Source organism: Tursiops truncatus, chromosome 5 (genome assembly GCF_011762595.2).
Source record: "Tursiops truncatus isolate mTurTru1 chromosome 5, mTurTru1.mat.Y, whole genome shotgun sequence".
Lineage (NCBI taxonomy): Eukaryota > Metazoa > Chordata > Mammalia > Artiodactyla > Delphinidae > Tursiops > Tursiops truncatus.
In genome coordinates, this window is record NC_047038.1 from 85,485,992 (window position 1) to 85,512,497 (window position 26,506).

At 36.0% G+C, this 26,506-nt stretch overlaps 1 long non-coding RNA gene across 6 annotated transcripts in view; it reads left to right on the forward strand.

Moving 5' to 3' along the window:
- LOC109548823 (uncharacterized) overlaps positions 1-26,506 on the forward strand; it is a 199,662-nt gene that overhangs the window by 94,368 nt on the left and 78,788 nt on the right. The gene's annotated exons all lie outside the window — the stretch shown is intronic.

A 26,506-nucleotide genomic window follows, 5' to 3' on the forward strand; every position in this document is an offset into this window, starting at 1 on the left:
CAGACTCATCAACAAAAAATTGGAGAAGACTCAAATCAACAGAATTAGAAATGAAAAAGAAGTAACAACTGACACTGCAGAAATACAAAGGATCATGAGAGATTACTACAAGCAACTCTATGCCAATAAAATGGACAACCTGGAAGAACTGGACAAATTCTTAGAAATGCACAACCTGCTGAGACTGAACCAGGAAGAAATAGAAAATATGAACAGACCAATCACAAGCACTGAAATTGAAACTGTGATTAAAACCTTCCAAAAAACAAAAGCCCAGGACCAGATGGCTTCACAGGCGACTTCTATCAAACATTTAGAGAAGAGATAGCACCTATCCTTCTCACACTCTTCCAAAATATATCAGAGGGAGGAACACTCCCAAACTCATTCTACAAGGCCACCATCACTCTGATACCAAAACCAGACAAAGATGTCACAAAGAAAGAAAACTACAGGCCAATATCACTGATGAACATAGATGCAAAAATCCTCAGCAAAATACTAGCAAAGAGAATCCAACAGCACATTAAAAGGATCATACACCATGATAAAGTGGTGTTTATTCCAGGAATGCAAGGATTCTTCAATATACGCAAATAAATCAATGTGATACACCATATTAACAAACTGAAGGAGAAAAACCATATGATCATCTTAATAGATGCAGAGAAAGCTTTCAACAAAATTCAACACCCATTTATGATAAGAACCCTGCAGAAAGGAGGCATAGGGGGAAACTTACTCAACATAATAAAGGCAATAAATGACAAACCCACAGCCAACATCATCCTCAATGGTGAAAAACTGAAAACATTTCCAATAAGATCAGGAACAAGTCAAGGTTGCCCACTGTCACCACTATTATTCAACATAGTTTTGTAAGTTTTAGCCACAGCCATCAGAGAAGAAAAAGAAATAAAAGGAATCCAAATCGGAAAAGAAGAAGTAAAGCTGTCACTGTCTGCAGATGACATGATATTATACATAGAGAATCCTAAAGATGCTACTAGAAAACTACTAGAGCTAATCAATGAATTTGGTAAAGTAGCAGGATACAAAATTAATGCACAGAAATCTGTGGCATTCCTACACACTAATGATGAAAAAACTGAAAGTGATATTACGAAAACACTCCCATTTACCATTGCAACAAAAATAATAAAATATCTAGGAATAAACCTCCCTAAGGAGACAAAATACCTGTATGCAGAAAATTATAAGACACTGATGAAAGAAATTAAAGATGATACAAATAGATGGAGAGATATACCATGTTCTTGGATTGAAAGAATCAACATTGTGAAAATGACTCTACTACCCAAAGCAATCTACAGATTCAATGCAATCCCGATCAAACTACCACTGGCATTTTTCACAGAACTAGAACAAAAAATTTCACAATTTGTATGGAAGCATAAAAGACCCCGAATAACCAAAGCAACCTTGAGAACGAAAGATGGAGCTGGTGGAATCAGGCTCCCTGACTTCAGACTATACTACAAAGCTACAGTTATCAAGACAGTATGGTACTGGCACAAAAACAGAAATATAGATCAATGGAACAGGATAGAAAGCCCAGAGATAAACCCACGCACTTATGGTCACCTTATCTTTGATAAAGGAGGCAAGAATATACAATGGAGAAAAGACAGCCTCTTCAAAAAGTGGTGCTGGGAAAACTGGATGGCTACATGTAAAAGAATGACATTAGAACACTCCTTAACACCATACACAAAAATAAACTCAAAATGGATTAAAGAACTAAATGTAAGGCCAGAAAGTATAAAACTCTTAGAGAAAAATATAGGCAGAACACACTATGACATAAATCACAGAAAGATCCTTTTTGATCCACCTCCTAGAGAAATGGAAATAAAAACAAAAATAAACAAATGGGGTCTAATGAAACTTAAAAGCTTTTGTACAGCAAAGAAAACCATAAACAAGATGAAAAGACAACCCTCAGAATGCGAGAAAATATTTGCAAACATAGCAAGTGACAAAGGATTAATCTTCAAAATATACAAGCAGCTTTTGCAGCTCAATTTAAAAAAAACCAAACAATCCAATCTGAAAATGGGCAGAAGGCTTAAATAGACATTTCTCCAAAGAAGACATACAGATTGCCAAGAAACACATGAAAGGATGCTCAACATCACCAATCATTAGAAAAATGTAAATCAAAACTACAATGAGAAAAACAAAGAAAACTACAATGAGGTATCACCTCACACCGGTCAGAATGGCCATCATCATAAAATCTACAAACAATAAATCCTGGACAGTGTGTGGTGAAAAGGGAACCCTTTTTGTCTGTTGCTGGGAATGTAAATTCATACAGCCACTATGGAGAAAAGTATGGAGATTCTTTAAAAAGCTTAAAATAGAACTACCACATGACCCCGCAATTCCACTACTGGGCATATACCCTGAGAAAACCATAATTCGAAAAGTGTCATGTAGCACAATGTTCATTGCAGCACTGTTTACAATAGCCAGGACATAGAAGCAACCTAAACGTCCATTGACAGATGAATGGATAAAGAAGATGTGGCACATATGTACAATGGAATATTACTCAGCCATAAAAAGAAACAAAATTGGGTTATTTGTAGTGAGGTGGATGGACCCAGTCTGTCATACAGAGTGAAGTTAGAAAGAGAAAAACAAATACCATATGCTAACACATATATATGGAATCTAAAAAAAAATAAATTGTTTTTGAAGAACCTAGGGTTAGGACAGGAATAAAGATGCAGACGTAGAGAATGGACTTGAGGACATGGGGAAAGCTAAGTGTTAGCTGAGACGAAGCGAGAGAGTGGCATGGACATATATACATTACCAAATGTAAAATAGATAGCTAGTGGGACGCAGCAGCATAGCACAGGGAAATGAGCTCTGTGCTTTGTGCCCACCTAGAGGGGTGGGGATGAGAAGATTGGGAGGGAGATGCAAGAGGGAGGGCATATGGGGATATATGTATATGTACAGCTAATTCACTTTGTTATACAGCAGCAACTAACACAACAATGTAATGCAATTAGACCTCAATAAAGATTAAAAAAAAAAGATAGTAAGAAGAATAGGACAGAGAACTTGGCACATAGAGCTGTTTTTAAGGAAAATCAATATGAGAACCCCAGAATTTTTCTTGTATGGAAAATATATATAAAAGTTTTTACTGACCTTTGAAATTTTATTCCTCAATAATAGGGAATACTCTACTTTTTAATAAGAATTTTATCAGAAGAAAACTTTGTATAGAGAAAAAATTATAGGCTTTGAAAGAAGAAAGCTTAGAATCCCATATTATAGACTTTTAATGTTTGTTAACTCATTGATTATCTCTTCAGATAGTTACAAGTTTAGCTAAGGTAGGGAGAATGACTACTTGCTTCACTCATATTTTCCAAGAACCTAAATCTTTATCAGAAATTTTAAAAAGAGTACACTAAATCTTTTGGTTTAGAGTTCCCTAAACCAAAGTTTGCTAAAGAACAATCTCGTTAAATGTTATTAACCATAAGAAATTTTCTCTGCCTAATAATATTGTCTGACTGCTTCTCTTCCCTCATTCTCAAAATTCCTAATTTTCCCAATAATGGAACCAATATTTCTGTGTGATTAGAAAGACGTATTGAGTACTCAGCATAAGTGACAAAATAAACAATGAGTCTGAAGACTACTATGGTGATGACCATCATTAAGATACACAGGGTAATCTTTCCACAGCTTGTGATTTTCATTTTTGTGTTTGAATCTGTTCTTTTGAGCAGAAAGGACAGGGAAGCAAGTGTTAATATGAGCAAAATATAGGATACTTTCAGAAATACATATGGACTTGATGTTAAGTGTAGAAGTATATTTTGTTTTACATTAATTATGGACTCAGTGGACTGCTTAGCTTGTAGAACAACAAGCAGAAGTAGTGAATTAATATTTGACCTGCTTATTTTTCAGCATGTATGAATAATATACTAAAATCAAACTTTATTCATTCAGCAAATTTTTATAGATGACCTACTAGGCATAGTTGTAGGAATAAAAATCTCTTTTGTTATGGAGATTACATTTTACTGAGCGGAGATAGACAACAAATGAAGTATAATTAATGAATAAAATACATAACTGGTAAAAAGGTAATAAATGCTGTAGGAAAAGTAGAGCTAGGTAAAGAAGATCAGGAATGTGGGGTGTGTGTGAGAGATGGTGGTGGTGGTGGCAGGATGCGATATTAAACAGAGTGGTCAGATTAGACCTATTGAGAAGGTAAAATCTGAGCAGACTTGAAACAGGCAATGGTGTTAGCCATACAGGTATCTGGGATGTTCCTGGCAGAGGGAATGACCCTACGAAGGCCCTGAAGGAGGGGCATATTAGGAGGGCACTGTGAATGAGGAGTAATGTAGTAAGAGTACTTCTTGGTGTTACGAGGGCTCAGATCATATAGAGACATGTGGGTCATTGTAATAACTTTGCTTTTTTCCCTCTGAGTTAAATGTGAGCTTTGGAAGTCTTTGAGTGGAAGACTATGATGATTTGGCCTAATTTCTTAATGCGATCCCTCTGACTGCTTTTTGGAAAGTAAATTATACAGTACAAGGGTGGAAGCAGAGTGACAAGATAAGAATTGATTCTAATCATTGAAGCACAAGATGATGTTGGCTTGGACCAGAGTGGTGGAGGTGGAGGAAATGAAAAGTGTTTGAAGTTTGGATATATTTTGAATACAGAGTTGATAGGATTTCCTGATGAATTGGTGGAATGTGAATGGAAAAGAGGTGTCAAAGATGGTTTCCAGTTCTTTAGCTTGAGGACTTGAGGGAGGGAGTTGTCTTCATCTGAGATGGGAAGGTTGCTGATATAGCAGGTTTTGAGGGGATGATTATTATTTCAGTTTTATGTTTTAGATGTTCACTAGTCATTCATCCAAGTGAAGATGCAGGTTGGATATACAAGTCTGGAATTTTGGATAGAGGTCTGGGCTGGTGATGTACATTTGGCATTCTTCAACATAGAGATTATGCTCTGGGACTAGATGAGATTACCAAGGGAGCAAGTGTAGCTAGAGAAGAAGACCAAGAGATGATCACTGGGACACTCCCATATTAAGAGATCAGGGAGAAGAGGAAGACCAAGCAAAGGACACTGAGAGGAAGCAACCAGTGAGGGTAGGAGGAAAACCAAGAAAAAGTGGTGTCCTGGGAGCCCATAGAAGTGTACCAAGATTTGTGAAGGGGATCAACTGTGTCAGATGTTGCTGATGGCTCATAAACAAGATGAGCAAATGAGCACTGAAAATTGATCATTGGATTAGCATTATGGAGGTAATTGGTGACCTTGATGCAAGAAATTTTAGGAGTGGAAGGGGCATGAGAATGGTTAGAGATGGTTTGAAAGAGAATGGAAGTAGAGGAGCTAGAGACAGTGACCACTGACCACTCTTTCAAAGATTTTGCTGAAAAAGGGGTGTAAAGAAATGGGAATATATACATGGTGAAGGAAATGGGATCAAGAGAAATTTTATTTTATTATGGAAAATTTTAAATATACATAAAAGTAGAGAAAATAGCTTAATAAACTTTTGTTTATCAATCACATAGATTTAAAAGTTGAACATTTTGCAAGATTTCATCTATTTTTCTGAAGCATTTAAAAATAGTTCCAGGAAAATAATTGCCTTATGATATTCACAATGGAAAAATCATTTTAGATTTTTTCCATCTAAAAAATAAGGGCATTTAAAAAATGATCATCTCTAATGAAATTAGCAATAATTCTTTAATATACTCTAATACCAAGTTCATATTCAAACATCCCTTTTTGTACTTAAAATGTCCTCAAAATGTCTTTTACAAATTTTGTTGTTGTTGTTGAACACAAATCAGATCAAAACCCTCACATTGCATTTGGTTATTATTTCTCTTATGTCTCTTTTAATCTAGAATACCTTTCATACTCTGCTTTCCTTTTTAATTTTTTTGTGACATTGACTTATTGAAAGTACTGGGTCAGTTGTGTCAGAATGTTCTACTAAGAGAAGTTTGTATATTTTTCAAATATTTTAAATTAAAATGTTGTGGACTTCCCTGGTGGCGCAGTGGTTAAGAATCTGCCTGCCAATGCAGGGGACACCAGTTGGATCCCTGGTTTGGGAAGATCCCACATGCTGCAGAGCAACTAATCCTGTGTGCCACAGCTACTGAGCCTGCAAGCCACAGCTACTGAGCCTGCATGCCACAACTACTGAAGCCTGCGTGCCTAGAGCCCATGCTCTGCAACAGGAGAGGCCACCACAACAAGCCCTCGCACTGCAACGAAAAGTAGCCCCTGCTCGCTGCCCCTAGAGAAAGCCTGTGTGCAGCAGCGGAGATCCAACACAGCCAAAAATAAATAAATTAAAAAAAAAATAACATTTTGTGACAATTAGACTCTCATGCAGTAATAAGAAATAATATAGAGAGATCCCTCATATATTTTACCCAGTTTCCCCCAATGGTAACAAATTGCAAAACTATATATGATATCATAACCAGGATATTTACATTGATACAGCCAAGAAAACTAACCAAGAAACTAAGATACCAAGATTTCCGTCACAAGCGTTCTTCATGTTGCCCTTTTTTATAGTCACATTCACTTGCCTCCAGTACCATTGCCCTCCTTAACCCTGGTAACCACTAATTTGTTCTCCTTTTCTATAATTTCAAGAATGTTATATAAATATGAAACCTTTTTGGATTTTGCTTTTTCACTCAGCAAAATTCTTTGTCAATTCATTCAGGTTGTTGCATGTATCAATAGTTCTTTTTTAAAACAGTTATGTTAAGAAGTAAGTCATAGTATAGATGTACTATAGTTTGTTTAATCATTTACTCACTGAAGGACATCTGGACTATCTCCACTTCTTGGCTGTTAGGAATAAAGGTGCTATATACATAGATGTTTTTGCACAAACATGTCCTCATTTGTTTGGAATAAATGTCTGGAGGTGTAATTGCTGAGACATATGGTAGTTGTATGTTTAAATTTTAAGAAACTGCCAAACTGTTTTCCAGAGTGGATGCAACATTTTATATTTCCACCAGCAATGCATAAGTGATCCAGTTCCTCTGCATCCATGTCAACATTTATCATGATTTTTAATTTTAACAATTTTGATAGGTATAGAGAGGTACCCCGTAGTTTTAATTTGCATTGACTAATGGTGTTGAACATCTTTACATGTGTGCTAATTTGTTATATGCCTATCCTCTGAAATGTCTGTTTATATCTTTTGTCTGTTTAATAATTGGATTGTTCTTTTTAACTGTTGAGTTTTGAGAATTCTTTGTATATTCTAGATACTAGTCCTTTGTAGAATCTGTGTTTTGCAAATAATTTCCCCCCAGTTTGTAGCTTGTCTTTTCACCTTCCTAACAGTCTTTTCACAAAGCAAAAGTTTTTAATTTTGATGAAGGCGAATTTCTCAAATTTTTCTCTCATGGACGACACTTTTGGTGTCAAATCTAAGAAGTCTGCCTTGACCTAGATTGTCTTATATTTTTTCATAAAAATTTTGTACATTTTATGCTATGATCCATTTAGAATTAATTTTTACATGAGGTAAGAAACTTAGGTTGAGGTTAATTTGTTCCTTCGGATTGCTAGTTGCTCCAGCCCCATTTGCTGAAAAGTCTATCTTTCCTCCATTGTATTGCTTTTGTATTCTGGTCAAAAAATCAGTTGGGCATATTTATATGGGTCTATGTCTGAGTTCTCTTCTGTTCCATTGATCTATGTGTCTTTTTTTCCTCCAATACCACACAATCTCCATTACTGTAGTTATATAGTAAGTCTTAAAATCAGGTAGAACTATTCCTCCCACACTATCTTCTTTGTGAAAATTTTTTTAGCTTTCTAGTTTCTTTGCTTTTCCACATAAACTTTAGATAATCTTGTGTATATCTAAATAAAAATCTTGCTTTGATTTTGATAGGCTTTGCTGTAAAACACTATATCAATTTGGAGATAATTAACATCTTTACTATGCTGGGTCTTCTAATCCACATAGCATGTCTTTCCATTTAATTAGCTCGTCTTTGATTTCTTTCATCAGTGTTGTGCAGTTTTAAGCATACAAATCCTATAAATATTTTGTTAGATTTACACTTAAGTTCATTCTCTCGCTCTTTTTTTTAAGCAATTGTAAATAGTATTATGTTTTGATTTAGAAGTCCATTGTTCATTGCTATTATATAGAAATACGATTAATTTTTGCAGTTTATCTTGCATCCTGTGACTTGTTGGGCTCACTTTTTAGTTCTAGGAAGTAGCCTTTTATTTTTTTTCAGATTCCTTGGGATTTTCTATGTAGACAATCATGTCCTATTGGTCCTATTGGCAAATAGGCTCAGTTTTATTTCTTACTATCCAATCTGTAAGCTTTTAATTTTCTTTACTTATCTGATTGCTCTGACCAGAACTTCATCACTATGTTAAATAAGAGTCATGGGCTTCCCTGGTGGCGCAGTGGTTGAGAGTCCGCCTGCCGATGCAGGGGACACGGGTTCATGCTCCCGGTCCGGGAAGATCCCACATGCCACGGAGTGGCTGGGCCCGTAAGCCATGGCTGCTGAGGCTGTGCGTCCGGAGCCTGTGCTCCGCAACGGGAGAGGCCACAGCAGTGAGAGGCCCGTGTACTGCAAAAATAAAAAAAAAGAGTCATGAGAGTGGACATTTTTGTCTTGTGCCTGATATTAATGGGACAGCATTTAGTCTTTCACCATTATTTTAAGTTTTTTGTAGATTTTTTTTCAAGTTGAGAGTTTCTCTCTATTCCTATTTTCCCTAGAGTTTTTGTCATGAAACAGTGTTGAATCTTGTCAAATACCTTTTTACATCCAATGATATGTAACGTTTCTACTTTAGTTTGTTAATATGGTGGATTATATTGCTTTTAAAAAAAATATTGAACCAGCCTTGCACCTCTGGCATAAACCTCACTGGATTTTGTGTGTGTGTGTGTTTTTAAATTGCAATTTCAATTTCCTTAATAACTATGAGTCTATTCCAATGATTTATTTCATATTGTTTGAGTTGGGATAGTTTGTGTTTTTCAAAGAATTGGTCCATTTTGTCTAAATTGTCAAATTTATGTGTGTAGAGTTGTTGGTAGTATTCCCTTATCCTTTTGATGTCTACATGTACCTATATCCCGTTTCATTCCTGATATTGGTAATTCGTGTTTTTTCTTCTTTTCCTTTGTCAGTTTTCCAGAGATTTGCTAATTTTATTGATTTTTTTCTAAGAACCATTGTTTTCTTTTTTCATCTCATTAATTTCTGTGCTTATCTTTGTTATTTCCATCTTTCTGCTTGCTTTGGGTTTCCTTTACTCTTCTTTTTCTAAGTTCTTGCAGTGGGAACTTAAATTATTATTATAAAAAATTTATTTATTTTGTTTATTTTTGGCTGCGTTGGGTCTTCATTGCTGCACACGGGCTTTCTCTAGTTGCGGGGAGTGGGGGCTACTCTTAGTTGCGGTGTGTGGGCTTCTCATTGCAGTGGCTTCTCTTGTGAAGCACGGGCTCTAGGTGTGCAGGCTTCAGTAGCTGCAGCATGTGGGCTCAGTAGTTGTGGCTCGTGGGCTCTAGAGCGCAGGCTCAGTAGTTGTGGTGCACGGGCTTAGTTGCTCCGTGGCATGTGGGATCTTCCTGGACAAGGGCTCAGACCCACGTCCCCTGCATTGGCAGGTGGATTGTTAAACAATACATCACCAGGGAAGCTCCCTGGGAGCCTAAATTATTGATTTGAGACTTTTTCTCTTTTCTAATGCATGCTTTTAATGCTATAAATTTCCATCTCACCACTGTTTTAGCTGTGTCGTACAAATTTCATGTGTTTTATTTTCATTTTCATTCCATGTATTTTTAAAACACCCTTTTAGAATTTCTCTTCGAGTTCTGGATTACTTAGAAATGTGTTGTTGAGTTTCCAAGTGTTTTGAGATACTCCTTTTCCTTATTGACTTCTAGTTGAACTCCACTGTGGTTGAAAGACACGCTATATATGATTTTTAAATTCTTTTAAATTTGTTGAGGTTTGTTTTATGGCACTGAATATATCTTGGCATATGTTCTATGGGTCCTTAAAAAGAATGTGTCCTGCTGTTGTTGGAGTTTTCTATGAATGTCGACTAGCTCCTGTTGATGTTGGCATTGTTTATTCTATATCTTGTTTTTCTGCATAGATATTCAACAATTGAGAGAGAGGTGTTGAAGTCTACAACTGTAATTTTGACTTTTGAATTTCTCCTTTCAGTTTCTTTTCTTCACATATTTTGCTTCTCTGTTTGGTACATACACTTTTAGGGTTGGTATGTCGTCTTGGTTGATTGACTCTTTTATCATTATACAATGTCCCATTCTGGTAATTTTCTTTGCTCTGAAGTCTACTTCTTTATCTGATATTAATTTAGCCACTCCTGCTTTCCTTTGAGTAATGTTTTAAATAATATTACATGATAGGCCTTTTTGCCATTCTTTTACAGTTAATCTGCCTATATTGTTATATTTGAAGTGAGTTTCTTGTAGACAACATATGACTGGATTATGTTTTTCAATCCATTCTGTTAATATATGTCTTTTACTGGTATATTTAGGCTATTTAGCTTTAAAGTAATTATGAGTATTTTAGGACTCAAGTCTGCCTTTTTAATGCTTTAATCAAAACAGCCTTCAGAAGTCATCTGGAGGCTAGAAGTCTGAGATCAAGGTTTCAGCAGATTTGGTTTCTTCTGAGGCCTCTCTCTTTAGCTTATAGATGAATTTTTCTCCTTATGTCTATACATAGTCTTCTCTTTATACATGTCTGTGTCCTAGTTTCCTCTTCTTATAAAGACACAAGTTACATTGGATTAGGGCCCACCTAATGACCTCCTCATAACCTAAGGTGTCTTTGGAGACCCTATCTCCAAATACAATCACATTTTGAGGTATTAGGTCAGGACTTCAATATATGAATTTTGAGGGGACACAGTTCAGTCCATAACATATTTTTGTATTTTATGTTTGGTTTATATATATTAATATAAATATTTCATATTTATATTACTAACATAATATACATATTTTATTTATATTATATATTTTATATAGTATATACCCATACATACAATATTCCAGGTATGCTTGTATGTTTGTGTGTGTGAAAAATGTATCTGATATATATATATCAACATTTCACTGAAATGACTATGCTAAATGTTGATTGGTTTAAAAACACTTAATGTTAGTTTGATTTTATTTGCAAACAGAGTCAAATATCTATCAGAAAATTTAGTTTTTAGTTAACAGTCATTCCCTGAAAGGTAATATTCCCTGAAGAAATATTTACTAGATCCCCAGAGCAGATACATTTCCAAATCTTAAGCTTTTTAGAAATTTCCTTTTACTTAAAAAGAAAACTGACTTTGACTATTTAAATATTGTTTGTCAAAGTTATGTTTGCATCCTGCACATAAAAATTAATATCTCAATATTTCCATGGAAGTATGATGTTCATGAACTCTTTTGATCTATAATAAAATAAAAAACCCTAAAGGACACCTCACTATGTAAAAGTTTAGAGGAAAACACTTTTCAATTGGACCAATTCACTTACTGAATCTAGAACAGTGTATAATATAAAGTTTTTGGAAAAAGAAAAGACTAAATGATATGGTAAAACCCTTATAACTTAAATTCTTGTAGATTAGTATATTATACTAAAGCAACCTCTTCCATACCCAAAGGTATATATCTCTATGTTTTCTTCAATACAGCTTGCCATGGAATAAACTTCAATGAAAATGTGATAAATGGAGTGTGAAATTTGATGTGGCAAATACTTGGAGTATATTTTCTATTTATCTCAACTGTGTTTTTCTAACAGATTGAGCTATATAAAGGTGCTGCTTTTGTAGATCAAAAAAAATTTATATTGTCAATTTTACAACAGTTTAACCTATAGATTCAGATACATTTAATTTATTGTTTCTCCTTATTTGTCTATAAGGTGACAAAAAAGTGATTCTTGTAAACAACAACTTGTTTACTAGGGAGATTGTTTGACTTCAAACTTCTCTTCAGTGTAAATTTCCTAAAATGAGAGATGCATGGCCCTTTGGAGATGGCAGGGATTTTGCAAATCACCCATTCCTGTTTCCTTATTTAAAAAAAGTGGAAATTGTAGGACAATATTTTCTCTTTAGAACCTTTCAAATCTAGGGAAGACAAACATTCTAGGTAGAGATTTCTCCTTTGGTTATCAGCAGCATATTTAGGGTTAGGGTTCAATTTGGATTAGGATTCTTTCCTGGTCTCCTGAAGGAAAAGTAAATCATATAGGGCACTCTAACTTGCAACTCTTACTTAGCTTACAGCCAAAATCTAAGATCACTACAGTGACTTAACTATCTTGATTCACAAATGCAAAATTATGGTTAGTGAATAAAACTTAATTCTAAAGGCAAATGAACTAAGTGTGTATTTCTGTCATTCTCACCTGAGTTTTCAAAGATGCAGATGTTCTTCCTACTTACAAAGGATTTTATTGATTTGGAAAGTAGTTATCCTCTGTGTGAGTGCTGTGTGTGTGTGTGTGTGTGTGTGTGTGTGTGTGTGTATCCCTAAATTGAAAAGAAAAATTAAACTTTGTAAATATCCAGATTCTTTATTCTCTAAGGACAATGTGAGACATTTAAATTCCACTTTCTCAAAGTGTTATTATGTGATTGTCAGTTGAAAAATAGACTACTTATTCAACAGAAATTGGGTCTTAGGTGGGAGTTGACATGAGGAATAGAAAAACCTGTTTTTATTTCTGCAACATGCCTTAATTTTCCAAAGTTTTATTTATTCACCAAGTGTATCTTGAAGCCATTCAGGTGTGATAAAGGTAAGATGTAATAATGGTAAGGTGTAATAATGATATTGAGATTGATTTAGCAGTTTTAGAAAGTGTGGCTTGCTGATGGGTTTTACATAAAAATTATTTCCTTGAATGTATGAAATCAGGGTCTGTCTATATATTATTTCTCATATATCATTTATGAAGCCTAACGAACTGAGCAAGTTGACGTGGAAATAAAACACATTAATTAGAGACAAGGCCAAACATTTTTTACTAGAATTTTTGTTAATTAAATCATAGGGATTAACAGTCACCATTTAATGGAAAAGATTTCAGGGGTACTCTTATAGTTAAATATTTATGTGAATGTATAAAGTGACTGATTATTGAATAAGTTATATTCTGCCCAATATTAAACTGTTCACCTAGAATCTAGATGTTGGCAAGATCAAAACCAGAAAAGTTGTTTAAAAATTGTTAAAAACATGGGTCAGGCCCAATGTGTCTATCAAGGTGTGCATTTTGGAGTGACAGGAAGGACCATAATTTGTACGTGAACATTTATCTTTGTGTGCTAATTTGATTAGCTTAAGAGTCAAAAATTATTTGTCCATCTGTGTGCCATGGAACCAGTCAGCACATTTCTTTAACTTTCGGGCCAGTTGCTATCTAAGCATGTGGCACTGCTAATGGAAAGAAATAAATTTTTTTTGTTCTTGTTTCCAACTGAAATATTAAATCACACCAGTAAAAATGTATAGCAGTGAAGCACTGTGATGTTTCAATGATTAACATTAACACCTAAACTTTTATGTACCACTTCCTATAGGTAAAATAGCATATTATAAACATAAATATTAATGTCTCTGTATCAACACACATCAAGAATAGATACATATAACTATCTTGTGTTCTTTCAATTTTCAAAGTGAAATTATCTTTTAAAAAGTAGAATGCCCCAATTTTACTTCAGAAATTTCAGCAATTTATACATATACTTCTCATGAATGTTTTAATTGTGATGGAAATATTTCTCACAAAAACTAACAAGCAAAACAGACTCTAATGATTAAATTTTATCAATCATTTTTATTTTTCTTTTATTTAGAATATACATTGTTCCTTCTTCCATATAAAGTTCATTTTTTGAGACTATAAAATACAAATGAAGCTACTTCAATGAATTTGGTCCCTTCAGAAAATTTCCCTGAGGAGCAAGGGCAAGCCCTCCTGCTGCCCAGCCCATTAAGCCCACCTGTTCTGTGGTGGTGTCCATGCCTGCTCTCTCCACAGAGGTTGTCCCTTTGCCATCATCTCCCCGAGTGCTGTGCAGCACAGTCATTCTCCACCCATTTAGCTTACAAGATACTGTGACTTTTATGTGTTTTATGATAATGGTGTAATGATAATACTTAGCACTCATACAACTTTTCATCTTCAAAGTACTTTCTGAGAATTTCCTATTTGTGCATTAGTAAAACATGAGCTGTATATATGCTGTTCCATAAATAATAATATGACCCAGGTTAAAACTCTCAGTTGTTGTGACTGAGGAAACAATGTTTACATGGTTTGAGAAGGACAGTCAGCCTTTATTTAGTTTTGCATTTTGTGAATCTAAAGAGAGCAGCTGCCCTTCTTATTCCCTAGAGTGTGGCAGTTTCTTTATTGCTTTTTGGTGGAAGACCAATGGCTCTCCAAGTTCTCACCCTCCACCAGAATCTGAATGCTCTCCAACACATAACACTTGTCTCCTTTGACTCATATCATCCTTTCTGAATTCCTCCCTGAAATTTTTACTGCTACCCTAATACTAGCACTCATTAAAGAATTTTTCATTCCCTGAAACCCAAAGGGTGTTGATTTTTTATTAAAAGTATACATGGGTTTAACCAGTAATTTTTCAAATTTTTAGATAGCATTCTTGTTCTTAGCAGCAAGTTTAGATAGTGCTGTGGAGACTAGATTTGACACATTCTAATGTTTAGCCACTTGGAAGAAAATGAATTTGCCAGAGGCCAGGGACGCGTAGTAAGGGAAAATCCAGTTATGCTGGGAGAGAAGGCTTCCTTGGGTAACAGTCTTTGTTAAAGAGATTCAAACTTATACGGTCAAGTAGAATCATTGTTCTAAACTGTGCTTCCCCTCTTTTTTTCCTCCCAAACATGTAAAGGTAAAGGTCATCAGAGTAATGATATTTGTATCAGAATGAAAAACCATAACGGTGGTTCTCGTATCAATTATTAATAGGACCTGGATCAGAAACATTTGCATTCTTTAACAATTTCTACTTTAATTGTATTTATTTGAGCATTCTAGGCTAGGCTTTTGTACTTTTCTTCAAAATATCTAGTATGCTCTTCTTACTCACTTGTCTATGTAAATCTATTCATCTCTTAAGATTAGGTCAGTCCCTACTTTTTCCATGTGAGCTTCTCAAAATATACTGCTTAATCATTTGAAGTTCATAAAGTCATGGGATCTTGCACCTTCCTGAGTTCTTTGTGCCATCATGGTGCTTAAGCCCTTGAATAGAGAGACTTCACAGTGTATTGAGGCAGTGAGATCCTGAGGTAGGCTTGATGAGTGTGATGGTGACTGAGAAGAGTGGGGGATAATAGTCTATTTATTCTATGCTTCTAAGCACTGTGTAGAAATGAACGTGTGAGAAAGCTGACTGACCTGTAGATTGCGCCAGTGAGGTGACAGTCTGGACAGATTATGACTGTAGATCAGCCCCCTCAACCCAGTGCTTTGATACTATGTAAGCTGGGTCACCTGGAACTTAGAGAACAGGGAGGAGTATGGTAACTCACTTGAGAAAACCCCAGACTGCCTAAGAAAAGCCTGAATTGGCTAAATCTACCAAAAATAGAGTGTACAGCTGCAGTCATTAGGCAGAATGGGAGTTTGAAAGAGAAATAATTAAGAAAATTACTTTTCTGGGGGGTATACTTGAGTTTATGGCAAGAAAATATCATACCAGCTAAAGAAGCACGTTTGAGTATGAGCTTTAAAAGGCAGATTTTAAGTTATACTAAAAGCGGTTTTCACACTAATTTGAAAAGATTCATGCACCCCAATGTTCATAGTAGCATTATTTACAACCGTCAAGATACGGAAGCAACCTAAGTATCCATCAACAGATGCATGGATAAAGAAGATGTGGTATGTATATACAATGGAACACTACTCAGCCGTAAAAAAGAATGAAATTTTGCCATTTGCAACAACATGGATGGATTTGGAGGGTATTATGCTAAGTGAAATAAGTCAGACAGGGAAAGATAAATACTGTATGATATCACCTACATGTGGAATATAAAAAATACAACAGGGCTTCCCTGGTGGCACAGTGGTTGAGAGTCCGCCTGCCGATGCAGGGGACACGGGTTCGTGTCCTGGTCCGGGAAGATCCCACGTGCCGCGGAGTGGCTAGGTCCGTGAGCCAGAGCCACTGAGCCTGCGCGTCCGGAGCCTGTGCTCCGCAACAGGAGAGGCCACAACAGTGAGAGGCCCGCGTACCGCCAAAAAAAAAAAAAAAAACAAAAACAAACAAAAAAAAACTAGTGGATATAACAAAAAAGAATTAGACTCACAGATTAGAGAACAAACTAGTGGTTACCAACGAGGAGAGGAAAGAGGGGAGGGGCAATTCAGGGGTAGGGGATTAAGAGGTAAAAACTATTATGTGTAAAATAAGCTGCAAGGATATATTGTACAACACAGAAAATATAGCCAATATTTTATAGTAACTATAAATGGAGTATAACCTTTTTAAAAATTGTGAATATGTAAAGCAACCATACTCCAATAAAAATTAATTAAAAAATTGTGAATCACTATATTGTACACCTGTAACTTATATAATATTGTACAGCAGCTATACTTCACTAAAAATTTTTTAAAAAGCAAAAAATGGGGGTTTTCATAAAAGCATTAGTTTTTAAGCAATGAGTATCAAGGAAAAACATAGGGTCATAGCTTTAAAAAATTATATATAAGAAAGATTCCATAGAAAGGGGCTATATGGAAGTTACAACTCTAAGTTTCTTTTTAAATGCCATAATTTTATGTGTTTGAAAGTGTCTTCTCTATATATCTAACATTTGTGATGATGTACACTAGAACACTTTCAAAAAGTATCTCTTTTTTTATTATTATAAATCTAAGTGTCCACTTTAAAAGCTATCATTAAAAATCAACTAATCAATCATTGGATTTAGATGAGAATTATTTAAAAACTAATTTTTAAGTAAATATTAATGGACACATTGACATATAAAGTAAGTGAAAACCTAAAACCTTTTGATAATTATCATGAAACAGCATAAACTAATGTTAAAGATAAAATATAAAGTGAATAAGGCAGAATACAAAATTGTTCTGTATTGTTGGAGGAGGTCATGGAAAGGACATGACTGCCAGCTGACTCACAAGCTGGACCTGGGCAACTGGAGGCTCCTCGCCCCTCTCCTGTCCTTGGGATGTATGTTCTTCCCACTATTCCCATAGTGGGAGCCATTTTCAAGGACGCAGCCTTGAGAGAGCAATGTGTTGCTGAGATCATCTGGACTGTATATGTGACTGAGCTCAGTTAAGGCCTCTAAATACTGTAAACTTTAAAGATTTTGGTGGACAGGAGTGGAGATTTGCTCTTCTTGTGGCCACCCAAGACAAGCCTGGAGTGTGAGTTCTCTTGTTTACTAAAATTGCCACCTACCAGTCTGAGGTGGTCTGCCTCTTGCTTCAGTCTGTCCTTTCCTTCTGTGTACAGGGGCCAGTTTGGGAACCAAAATGTAAAATTATACATATATTTGGATGAGAACTGGAAGAGAATATGAGAAAGTGAAAATTGATATTATTACCAGTCACTGATTTTTCTTTAAAGCTTTTCATTCTTTTCCATTATTATAACGTTTACACAATACATTCCTGTAAAGTGTATATTAAAAAAAATTATGACTTATTCATGTATAGCCATTTTTTGTTTTTTTTGGAGTACGCGGGCCTCTCACTGTTGTGGCCTCTCCCGTTGCAGAGCACAGGCTCCAGACGCGCAGGCTCAGTGGCCATGGCTCACGGGCCCAGCCCCTCCACGGCATGTGGGATCTTCCCGGACCGGGGCACGAACCCGTGTCCCCTGCATTGGCAGGCGGACTCTCAACCACTGCGCCACCAGGGAAGCCCCCATGTATAGCCATTTTTAACATTTCAGGTGAAATTTTAAAATGGATCTCTCTCTTTTTTTTAAAAAAAACATCTTTATTGGAGTATAATTGCTTTACAATGGTGTGTTAGTTTCTGCTTTAAACTGGATCTCTTTTAAAAATAAGTATAAAATACATGTTATGCACTTTTCTGTCTAGTTTTCAAACAGACATTTAATGAAGGGAAAGTTTGAAAAATCACAAAGGATAAAACATAAAGATATTTCAATCTTTAAAAAGTACTTGGGGCTTCCCTGGTGGCTCAGTGGTTGAGAGTCTATTGAAAAGAATTTTGTGGAAAGTCTGTGTACATCTGCTGTGTGATTGTGTAAATCTCATGAGAAACCTGTGACATAAACTGGTCATAAGGTTAATTGCTATATATTTTTGTTTCCTCAGTCCCAATGATTATATCATTCACTATTATTGAGTTCTATAAGAAACCTAACCTGTAAATATACATACACACATCTTGCTTTCTTAAATGTTAAAAACTTATTTGAACAATTAAAATCCAATATGTCAAAATGTAGGATCCTATTAAACTTTTCCATATGTATGTAATTTGAAATATATACTCACATATTAGTAAATATTTTAAGTGTTGGATATCAAGTCTGCTTGAGGCAAACATTATCCTGGAGAATATTGTCATAGACTATAGGCCCTCTATCTCTTATTCCTCCTTTTTCTTTGTCTCATTTATGAGCCTGTTTATTTGGTCCAATTTTAAATTATTATTTAAAAATTTTCAATTTTAGTTTTAAAATTTAAGAATGTATTTTAGAAGAGTATAATAAAAAAAATCTTATTTTTGAGTCAGGGTAGAAGAATCCCTCTAATTAGAGGGGTCCTTCTCTGCAAGAGTTATTCTAATTTCCTTAAAATTTGCCTTGAGTTGAGCCCTACAATTATATCTCTAAGCTGGCATTTATCTAACAGATTATATGAACCTACACAGAAATGAAAGTCACACTTACATCTGGGTATCTAGAAAGGAAGTCTTCGTTTCAATCTCACGCCATTGCTACTGACCCTTCGGAGTCAGGCCCCAACAAGGGTCCTCCTGACCGATGTCTTACCAACATAATGAGACGGAGTTTGGTTCAGAAGCAAAGGAAAGCGCTATTCTAGGATCCAAGAACAGAGAGTTTCGAGCTCCAGCTCTAGAGTAAACGGTTCTCCCTGACAGGCCGGCATCAGGGCTGCTTTATAGGATTCTCATAAGCTGGCAGAGTTCTCTCAGGTGGGCGCAGTTCTCGCGAGGTGGGCGGAGCTGTGCTGCTCACGCCCAGATCACAGTGCCGGGCGGGCGCAGCCGCTATAAACACAGACCTCTGCCGCCATCTTGGACTGGCGTGTTGTGTGAGGTGCTTCTGCATGCAGCCGCCGAAGTGTCCGGCACGGCGTTTCTATGCTGGGAGTGCTAACCCAGCGTGTTAGGTGCAAGACTTCTGCACGCAGCTTCTATAGACAAGTGAAACTAGACTAAGCACAAAAGAAAGTAGACCTTATCACCTAGGTTCCATCGAATTTTTCCCAGGGACCCCAGTGGGCTTTGCCGGCGACACCATGGGTAAGTGTTGCCCTAAAGTTAAGGGCATTTCATTTTGCAATTGATGTTTCCTGAGCCAGGTTTGGAAAAATAATGAAGTTACAGTAGATTTATATAAGACATGCTTGACAAGTCTTCTATAGAGAAAAGTTCTAGAGAAGGGATTGTAAAAATCTTCAGAGTTTTAGAAGAAGAAAGTTTTCTTGTTCTGATAAGTGCTACAAACCAAATGGAGATTTCTTTTTTTTAACCAGAATAATATAATTATATAGACCTTAACATCTGTAGGATAATTTTAAAGTGTTTTATTTTTTTAATTCGTCCAAGTGTGTGGTATAAACATCTTTGGAGCTAGTGTTGATGAGTTCTTTATAATCCTATTTTTATTGCTTATGATTTTGACAGTTCATTCAAATTTATATCTTTCTCATAAAATTGCTCTGTGAAAAGTAGAGAGAAGGTGATATATTTAAGGTTGAAAAGAAACAAGGTTGCATCCTAAGCCTGTTCAGGACGACAAAATGTCAGTGAAATTACCCTGTGAGGATGCATAAAATCATCACAAAAGGAGCAAAAAGCAGGGTTTTTTTCAAGTGGCCCATATGAGTATGAGAGGTGTTGAGTTAGGACAGCATTAGAACTAGAAAGGAAGTTTAAAAATTCAGAAAAAGCTACAGTAGTTTAAAAACTGTAATAGAACACTACTTCTGGCTGACTCACTTGAAACCCAGAAGATTTTACCAGTACCTTTTGTACCTTTCCTCTCAGCATCTGCTTTCATTGCATTGATATGTATGGAAGCTTTAGTTTTCTTTCCTTCCATCAAGGGAGTTTTATTGGAGGCAGTGGTTAGGGGGAGTTCAGAGGATGTATCAAGTCGCTGGGATTGTCCACTCTTTTAAGAGTTAAGGCCCACAACAGAAGAACATTTTTATTATAATAAGGAGTTCGGTGAGATTTTAAGGAAGGGGTGTATTAGTACAAGCTGTTTGAAATGTTCAAGAAATCTTCTGTTTACAAACAAACAAAACGCACAACCTTTTATTAAACCATTTTTATTATTTCAAGTACAATTATTTAACCTGAATCATTTAACATGAATAATTTAACTCTGAATCATTTGATCTGGCCTCTTGTTGAAAAATGGGATTTTATGTATCTTTTTATTTTACCCTCAAAAACTTATAGTTTAGGAAAATTAACTAATTGTGGAAGAAATAGAATCGAATATTTGAATAGTACCATGCACATTAGAAATGTTTAAGTATAGTAACAATGTTAACACTAATAGGCGATCCTGCTAGATCTTTAAAATTCAAATAAAAACAAGTTTTAAAAGATTAGTGTGGATCATGAACAGAAAGAAAATGCTTTTTTTCTGCTGTCATGATATATACCTTAAAAAAAGAGTTTCATATATTTCCTTCAAAGATTCTTTCCTGAATGACCTGAGAATTATAGATTGCTTCCCCTCACCATGTTTGGAATGCCCACAGATGTTCTGCATCAGAGATGTGAGAAACAATACACATACGGCAAAGCATGTAAAACATAAACGTACAACTTAATGGCTTGCTATAAAGCATATATCCATTGAAGTTTACTAACAAACCAGCCTTTCCCTTTGTGATTACAATTCCACCTTTCTCCTCTAAAGGTAAATATTGTCTTGTATTTTTTGGTAATAAACTACTTGCTTTTTTAAAAAAATAGCTTTTAATGAGTAAGAATGAATTCCTAAACAATGTAGACCTTTAAACAAATAGTATAGTATGCATTCTTTAGTGACTGGCTTCTTTTGTTTAACTTTGTGTTTTTTAAAGTTCAGCCTTGTTGTTAGGTGTGACTCTAGTCCATTCATTTTTGTTGCTGTATTGTATTCCATTGTATGAATATAACAAGATTTATTTATTCATTTTATTGTTGATGGACATTTGGTTGTTCCACTGTTTGGCTATGAAGAATAATGCTGCTTTGAATATTCCTGCACATGTGCACCCATTTCTAGAGTATTCACTTTGGAGTAGAATTGCTAGATCATAGGATCTGCATATGATATCCTTTATTTGATAATGCCAATTTTTTTTCCCAAGTTAAAGCAATTTACACTCTTCCATCCTTACCAGTGCTTGATATCCTCAGACTTTCCATTTTTATCCATTGGTAAGTGTGTAGTTGTGATATATTACAGTGGCTTTATTTTACATTTCCTTATTTCTAATAAGCTTGAGCCCCTTGTCTTACATTTATTGGCCATTTAAATTTCTCTTTTGTTCTGATATGCCTGTTCCAATCATTTGTCCATTTTTCTATTGAGTTATCTTTTTCCTTTTGATCTGTACACATTCTCTACACATTCTAGATACAAGGTATTTGTCATGTGTATTGCAAATATCTTCTCACTCTCATTTTACCTTTTTATTCTTTAATAGTGTCTTTTGAATAGAAAGTTCTTAATTTTAATAAAATCAAATTTAACTTTCCTTTAAATCCCGTTTTGTTCTGATACTAAAATCACTCATCTTCTTTAGATATCAAAATATATCTTGATCATTAAGATATTTCCTTATATTTTCTAAAAGCTACATTTCCCACTCCCTCTTCTAGTCATCCAATATGGCTTTTGTCTCCTACTTCCCTGAAATTGTAAATGCCATCAGATAGATATTTCAGGTCTCAATCCCTCCCCTGAGCTACAGATGTGCGTTCATAGTTGTTTACCTCACCTTATTGCTTGCAAATTTCAAACGTAACAGATTCAGAAAGAAACTGTTATAGTTTCTCCACACCCCAAACTTGCTCCTCCCAAATTTCCTATCTCAGTGGTTCAGGCCCAAAATTTGAGTCAACCTAGATCTCTTCCTTTCCCTCAGTCCCTAAATCTAGTCTATTAGAAATTCCTATTGTTTCTCCCTACAAATATTTTCTGAATTCCACTATTTGTCACCATCTTCACCATCTTGTTAGCTCCTTAATCCAAGTCAGTCCCATCTTTTCCCTGGATTACTGCATTAGTCTTCTGACTCATCTCCCTTCTTTTGTCCTCTTGTAGCTCTTTCTCTTTAGGGTAGCCAGTGTTACCAAACCAAGTTCATTTGCCTGATGCACAGCAAGTCAAACGTTGAGACTGCAGAGGGTTGCAGCAGAGAAAGGGTGTATTTGTTGTTGAACTCAAGTTTGTGTGCCTGATGCACAGTGAGACCAAACAAGCTGACACATTGGAATTTGAGGCAGAGAAAGGTTTATTGCAAGGGCCAAGCAAGGAGTATGGGAGGCTCATGCCCCAAACACCCAAATTCCCCAATAGTCTTCTGGGAAGAATTTTTTTTTTTAATTTATTTATTTTTGCTGTGCTGCATCTTTGTTTCTGTGCGAGGGCTTTCTCTAGTTGTGGCAAGCGGGGGCCACTCTTCATCGCGGTGCGTGGGCCTCTCACTATCACGGCCTCTCTTGTTGTGGAGCACAGGCTCCAGACACGGAGGCTCAGTAGTTGTGGCTCATGGGCCTAGTTGCTCCACGGCATGTGGGATCCTCCCAGACCAGGGCTCGAACCCACGTCCCCTGCATTAGCAGGCAGATTCTCAACCACTGCACCACCAGGGAAGCTCTGGGAAGAATTTTTAAAGACAAACTTAGGGGGAGGGCTGCAGGATGCATGATTGGTTGGTGGTAAGGTAGCAGGGTGGTGGTCCATGAATCTCAGTCATCAGCCTTCTGGTTCTAAGTGGTCTGGGGTCAATGTGCTTATGCTCAGCCTGAAGTTACCAACCTCCACCTGGGTGAGGGCTTTAGTTCCTGTCAAGGAACTCAAAGAAAAGTATCAGATTGTTGTGTATATACTTTGAGGAGGAACTAGTATTCTACTTTATCACTGCACAGTTTTCTCTTCGCTGCTTTTCTTTGTTTCTGTATTCCCTAACCTCCCTAATTAGTAACTGTTTGAATCTGCTCTTTGGAAATCAGGGAAGGCCTATGAGCAAGAAACAGAGGGGACATGGTAAGACTTTTGTGCTAGGAGGACCCCATAGGGTCCTTCTCAGTGTCAATCCCCCGTTTTCTTTGATACTTCTCAATCTTGAGGGGGAATAGGTATGGGGCAAAAAAGGGAACAAGTTTTGGATAGAGAGGTTAATCATAAACTCAGCAGAGGAACTCAGCTTTAGGGGGACTGTTTCATATTCATGAGACAGCCAAGTGAGGAGATGGGAGAACAAAATCTCAAATCGGCCTCCCCAAAGGGAGGAGGGAGAGGCTTGGGATATTTATGGGATAAAGAAGCAGGGTGGTCTGAGGTGTGGGGAGCATGGGGAAAGATGATTGGAAATAAGAAAAAGGTGAGGTAATCATGGTGCTGCACAAGTGTAACTAAGCTACAGGCTTCTTCACAGAACTCATGGTCAGAAAATGGTGGGGTTGGCATGTTCTGAGGGTGCGAGAACACCTAGCCCTCTGACATTAAAAAGTCACCAAGTGGTCATTCAGGCATGCGCAGTTGGAGGGTCAGTGGTCCCAACCAGTCTTAATTGGCTGGAGCTTGAACTGGACACAACTTGGGCAAACATCTTATTGTTTAAGGTTACATGCCACTTGGAGGGCATGCACGTTTTTGTAGTAACAATTAAAGGGAGCTTGATTAGTGAAGGCAGGTTACAGGTTTAATGGATCTAACTGATGATTAACCTTGGTTTCACCAGTTTAATCTTTAGAAAATAGAAAATTGATCATATAATTTCCCTTCAGAATTTTGCCTCCACATTTAGAATAAAATCAAAACTTCTTTAGATGGCCCCCACGCTTATTTCTTCAACCTCTTCAAACACTAGTATCTCTTATATTAGTTTTGCTCTAGCCGCATTGACTTCTTACTGTTCCTCAAACCCACAAACTTGTAGTCACCTCAGGACTTTCACACTTGCTTCTTCCTCTGCCTTTCTTGTTCTTTCCTTGAAGTTGACTTGGCTAGCCTACAATAGTGCCTGGCAAATTGTCAGTGCTCAAAAGCTATTGATAAACAAATGAATGGGTAAAAAAATGAATGGTTAGATGGATGAATTTTGCAGGGAGAAAACCTTTATTAATACTATATCAACAGATTTTTGTTGCATAAGTAATTTCAGTCTAAGTTGTATGATTGGAGGTAGGAAAATGCCTGAGCTCTGTCTGCTTTTCGAATTAATTTCTCATTTCATTCAGTTCTCTTTTTCTCCAGAATGGTTTTCTGCTTAATTTGAATTTTGATCAGTTTGATTTCTTTGCTCTTGATGATTTGTTTCATGGTTGTGAACCAGATTAAACAAACAGATATCCTAATATGCTGAAATTCTTCTTTTTCTCAGATGTTATGCTCCCTCAAAACTATTTACTTATCATGGGTAGAATCTTAGTCTGGAAATCACCATGGAAATAATCTGCTTTTAAGCCTGACCCATTGCAGAAATCTTCTAAAACATTTCTTCAGGTTATTATCCAGCTTCTGCTTAATTATCTCTCATGATAAGAAAACTGTTCCTTCAAAAGACAGCTGATTCTTACAGAAATGAATCACTAGAAATGTAGGGAAGTGGGGATGATCTGTTTTCCCCAAAGGAGATTAATTAAACTGATCAGAAGCAGAATGGACTGGATTTTGAGATTTGGATTATGTGGACATAAAAAATTGTATTTTGGCTCTGTTTGAAAATTAATGTTTAGCAAATAGGAAAATAGGAATTGAATTGTATAAATTAGAGCTTGTGACATATTTAAATAAATAACCTTAGGAGTTCTTAGCTCCCTTCTCTCTAACCACACAGTAATTAGTATTGTTCATGGCAAATTGATGGTCTGGAAGACTCACTTTTGATATTATTATAAGATATTTTCCCTGAGTCTTCTAGAACTACCCCCTTTTTTTGTTATCCTATAATAAATATCCTACTCTTTATCATTGTCTCCGTTATATTATATTACTGTCATACAATATATTGAGTGTCTTAAAGGCAGGGACTATGTCTTGTTTATCTTAGTTTTATTAGTGTATAGTAGAGAGTAGTATAGTAGAGAGCCTGAAATATATAGGGCTCAATAAATTTGCCAAATGAATGATCTACACTCTGTAATTAAGACTTCCCAGGAGTGAAACAGTCAATTGCTTGCTCTAAACTTTCTTGAATAATTCCCTTTTTATTAGCTCTGTTGACTATTTTAAACTCAGGAGTATTTAGTTTCAACATCAAATATTCACTTTGTTTGCCATTTAAAAAAATTGGTTCATCTGTGTGTTTTCTCTATGATGAAAAGGATTCTCCCTCGTATTAATAACTCTTCCTGGCACTGAATTAAGGTTCTACAATGTTTCTTCCAGAGTTTCCAGAATGATTTTTTTAAGAACTGAAAAGATTTATGAATCACCACGCCTTCCAATATTCAAAATTGCTTTCATGGAGTTACTTAGCTATCAAGAAGACAGATCTCATCAGAACATTAAAAAAAATCTCTTAAAACAGGTGTTCTTCTGGTGTTCAAATATCTTTTCATAAAACTATGAATATTTACTATTTTATTTTCAATAATAATTGAATTTGCTCTATTTTCTGCTAAATAAGTACGTTCCTTTATATAGCTTTCAATGTGTAGAAATAAACTAGTATGTTTATGATTATGTGAAGGCACATGCACACACATACAAACACACCAACACACCCATACACAAACACACTCCCCTGAGGCTTACTGTGAATGGCCAGTTTAATATTGTCCTCACAGGGTGCAACCAGGGAGTTTCAAGCTGGACGCTTGCTTTAGTTACAGAGCTTGATTATAAGGCAGCAGAAAGTGCCAAGCCTTCAGAATCTAGTTGGCCGTTCTATTGTTTGAGAACCAGTTAA